Source organism: Lycium barbarum, chromosome 3 (genome assembly GCF_019175385.1).
Source record: "Lycium barbarum isolate Lr01 chromosome 3, ASM1917538v2, whole genome shotgun sequence".
Lineage (NCBI taxonomy): Eukaryota > Viridiplantae > Streptophyta > Magnoliopsida > Solanales > Solanaceae > Lycium > Lycium barbarum.
In genome coordinates, this window is record NC_083339.1 from 52479604 (window position 1) to 52484844 (window position 5241).

A 5241-nucleotide genomic window follows, 5' to 3' on the forward strand; every position below is an offset into this window, starting at 1 on the left:
TATGCTATTACCTCTATGGCGGTGACTCTGACGCTGTAGCGACAACACTATCGCTATGGCGGCTCAGCTGGACCTGGTAGCCCATGCGTCCATCCCTTACGCGATGCGCACAACGATTTTGGTTTGATTAAATTGTTTCTAGAACATAACTAGGTGGAGACACTATTAAGAGGCTAGAGTTGTTGTCTTCCTTCGAAACGATGAAACGGTTCGTTACATCAACACATAAATTTAAGGTTAAGAGTAGTGTGGGATCAGTATATGACAAGGTTGAAAATGGGCCCAAGCGATGTTACTCCCCTCTATTCTATTTTAGTACAATCGACTCTCTTAAGTGCCTTAAAATGAGACAAAAATAATTCTTTAAAATATCCAAAAGAGTACTAAATAAAATATTTAAGCATTCAAGAAAGCCGTGTGAAGCTTAAAAATATTTTGATGTTATGATTGTATGAAAGCATGTCACTGTTACAGTTCACTTTAACGTGGTTGCATAAAGGCTACTTCGAGGTTGTTGGTGCTCTAATTAGATTCTAGTATGTTTAGAGTCGCCACGTAATTTATTTAAGGAAAACTAGAAAAATCGAGTTTAAATTGTTTTTTCAAACAAGAGAAAAAGTCTTTTGGACCAAAGTTCGAGGTAAGGATTCTGGTGATCCCCTAGGGAAGGTTTTACGCACCCTAGTATTAAAGATCCATAGAATACGGTTGACCTACGAGCTTCAATGTGTGATTTTGTAATTACTTGCTTAAAAATTGTTTAAAATCCTGCAATATGTCATTCATTCAAGAAAATTTTGGCAAAACGTCCCCTTTAAAAAAGGGTTTTTGGCTTTAACAATCTGCATGAGTGTTTAATTCACTTTATTGCTGGACTGGGACACACCCGGGATTTCTCCCGAGTAGAGTCAGTACTATTCTAGTCCTAATAAATGAGCTTAGTTCTTACGGGTTTTTATTTTTTTATGTAAAAATATGGAGTACATACACACACACACACATATATATATATAAGGGAAATTATGGAGTATATCTCCTATTTTGATACATATATATGAAGAAAAGGAAAATTTCATTAAGTCCCAATTTTACTCATTTGAAGCTCATATCAAGTCAGCTCATAGTCTAGTCCAGAGTCCATCTCGTCTCAAACTTGGCCCAAAATATTGTCTCGTTTTTAGTCCAGATTCAACATTGGGCTTCCAGGCTCAAAATTCCATTCTTTTTCAATTATCCAGTTCGGTGGGCTTTTGGCCCAATAATCTCAAAATCCTTTAAAGTTCAAAAGAGATCCATTTCCATTTTTAGATAGAACCTAGTTCTTAACTTCCTAAATCATCTGATTTTCGCATAGTGTTTGAAGTGTTTACTATCAAAGCAAGTTCTACCATCTAAACAATATTTACGATAACCATTGAAATCCCATTTTTTGGTCCAATTAAACAGTTAATTTTAGCAGTGGGATTAAGGCCCAAAACAGTCCAAATACTTGTTATTTTACTACTGAATTCTACAAAGGGGCAGCAAGCCCGGTGTCACCACCCAAATCGATGAGTCGTGACGAGTGTTTGACCTCAGATGACCAAGCACCCATCTACTGGTACCTGGGGCTTCCTGAACAATAGGGCGGCCCATATATGACCCATATTTGAACTACACTGACGCAAAATGACGACATCATAACTATGTATCAATAACTCATAATCATCTGTGTATATATATGTACTGAAATTAATAGTGCGAGCTAACTAGGTCGCTACACATGCTGTGCAACAAAATAAGAGCCGTCATGGTACATACATCCCAGCTATATACATTGTCTGCAGACCTCTAATGGAGTACAAGCTGTAAAAAGGATAGGACAGGGCTCCCGTCATACCCATATATACAAGTCAAAATAGCATACCAAAAGCGAACTGCAGCCCTGAACCGAATAGAGCACACTGACTACTGTGGGGTGGAAGTCCTATTAAGCTGGACCGCCTGTCACGACCCAGCCCCGTGGGCCGCGACTGGCACCCTACCTGGGTACCCAGACCAAATCGCATATTCATTTCCGAATCCAAACTTATTTCAGAAGTTTCAAGAAGTTATATCACACATAATTTATATCGAAAATATGTCTTAAGCGGTCATATCAAATCAAACTCAAACAAAGCGGCGGAATAGGCATCGCCGGTCAAAATACAAATATATACAGAAGGGCCATTTGGGGCCATCATATCAAACAGACCGCTTTAAGACCCGAAAGCAAAATCAGACAACATACACATAGGACCCTCGCCCCACAAATATGACTACAGGCCTCTACGAATTCAAAACATAACATATGGCGAGACAGGGCCCCGCCGTACCCAAACTGTCAAATATACAAAGGATATACAGAGTAGAGGAGTCTGTACCAAGAGTGGACTCCGGACCCAGTAAGAGTACTCCGAAAAGCAAGAAGTGAAGCCTACTGCGGAGGATCACCGATATCTGCACCTGCGGGCATAAAACGCAGCCCCCGAAGAAAGGGGGTCAGTACGAAATATGTACTGAGTATGTAAAGCACGGAGTACAGAATTATAGATCAAAACCGAAAGCAAATCAAATGTCAAAGTGGGGTACAAACTGCTATGTCAAAATCTGTATCGAAATAATATACATGTATTTTATGCAAACAAAATCATGCAAACGCTTAAGAACGTGGTCGCCACTCCGACGCTGGCGCCACACACAGCATAACACCAGAAGGTTTCAAATCTCCGTACATCCCCGAACATAATCATAATCATCGATGAGCGTATCGCATCACGAGCCATATCACAGCATAACTCCAAACGGAACCAGGCCCTATGGCGAAGCCTCGGGAACCGTAACACAGCATACAGCCGAATTTATCATACAACGCACGAATCAAAACCGGCCCGGGAACCGGTGAACGAAGTCATAATAAGGCACGAGCGGAGTCGTGAGCAAACAAATGCAAATCGTATTTCAAAATAGTGTTTCAAAACAAAGTAAACTCATAAATCATATCCTATTACAAAATAGTCGAATACTTAGTCGACATAAGGTTTCATTTTGCAAAACAATTCCAAAATGGTCCATATAGTTCAAAACCTGGATTAGTGCATCGAATAGTCCAAACATACCCCGTGGAAGGATGTTCCAAAGATCAGAAGTGGTACGTTCAACTCTATTCTCAAAGATGGCCCGAAGGGCAAATCGGGCATTTTGGGGTAGCGGACCCACCTCGAGTCGAAGTGAGGTGGCGAACATATTCTTTTTCGAGCAGTAATATGCCAAAGGTCATACATAATCATTTCTAGGTTACCCGACCACATTTCGATAGGTTTCGGACGAATAATGGCATTCTAGCCAAAAGGGAGCCTTTAGGCTTCAATCGAATTGAATGAATAGTAACTTTCCTGTGGATCGGGTTTCGAGGAGCAGAAATGCTCCGGAAGGTCTCATATTCAACCAACACACTAAGATATGCCAAATAAAGAATTGGGAAGCTTTACATACCTCACAGATGTCGTAAGCTCCTCCAAAAGTCCCGTCCCGTTTCGTCAAAAATCTGCAAATGGTCAAAGTTACCAAATGAGATTCTTAGGCTCAAAAATGCCTTTAACTCCATATTTGCCTACCGAAATTTTCGGCAGCATTTCCCCTATAAATCTAACATCCCCGAGGCGTAACTCGGCTCAAATTAACCAACCACAACAGCCCACACATCAACCAAACAATATAAACAACAATCAAGTCACCCTAGCTTCAAAATTCTACATGATTTCTTAAGTTGGCAACTTCCATTCAAACTTTCAAAATCCCAATTCTATATTCACATAATTGTATTCATTTACCCATCCAACACTAGTCAAACACATTCCAAATTCAATCTAAGCCATACACGAAATTGCACCAAAATCAATAAATTTCCATAGTTCTTCAAAATATCAAAATTTCACGACGAACATTCTAACTAACGTCGTTTCATTCCGAATTCATCCATATCATTAAAAAGTCATATCTAAAGTCTCTAGTACCCAAAATATACATTGATATACATAAAGATACCAAGGATATACACTTTCCGATAACATCCGAATTCGTTTTCCACCGCCAATCTAATTCAACAATCAATCATTTACGATATAAGGATCACAACAACACATTATGCCAACTTAAACAAGATCAATTCAAGCCATTTCTTTCCTTCCATACTCACGGCCAAACACACTACACACACACACCCACGACTTTCTATTTACGTTAAAATTACGGGATCTCCATCTACTTCCAATGCTTAACACATTCACATCAATTCTATAACATAAAAGGGGCAAAATTCTTACCTTTCCTTGAAACCCCGACTTGTCGCAAACGTCGATCTCGTGCCAAACTAATTATACCCCGTTGAAGAGGGCCTTGAGTACTTCACAATTATGGGAAGAACAAGAATTTTGATCAACTACCAAGCTTGGAGATTTGTTTTTTCTTTCTCCTCTAGCTACGGCCGAATGCCCCTTTTCTTTGTTGATGTTCTTGATTGTGATTTTTGCTCTTGAATACTACTAAGGGTCTTACATATATATCCATTTAGGGGTCATGTGCATAGCACATGACCCTTTAAAAGTGGGTTTGGGCTTGGCAAAGGGGCCGGCCACCCTTCAACTCTTGGGCTTCATTTTTCATTTTTTTTTTCAACTTTCTTGGCCCAATTCATAAAAGTCCCGTTTTGTAATTCCCGAGACTAATTTACGAAGTTCCAAATTTACCCTTGGCCTTTCCCGAGGGCTTAGCATTAAAGATTTCACAACCAACATAGTCATATTCACAAAAATTAAATTAGGTCCTTCTAACACCCGAGTCATAATTATTTCTCGATTTCCAATCGTACGAGAACACGGGATATAACACCGCCTCTCTTCTTAGCTAAACTTGCGGGCATGAACGCAGCCCCTCGAGCAATAGGGGAGTCAGTACGAATAATGTACTGAGTATGTAAGGCATAAAATCAACATATACATAAAATCATGGAAGACATTTGAGACATGCCAGTGAATGTGTGCATCTGAATGAGTCAGTATGACTGTATATCCGGAAACATATATGTCTATAGGAATTCCACAACCAAGGCCACATCGTCACCCCCTGTCAAATGTGCCTTATATATATAAATGCCACAACAAAGGCCACATCGTCACCCTCTGTCCAATGTGCCTTATATATATATATATATATATATATATA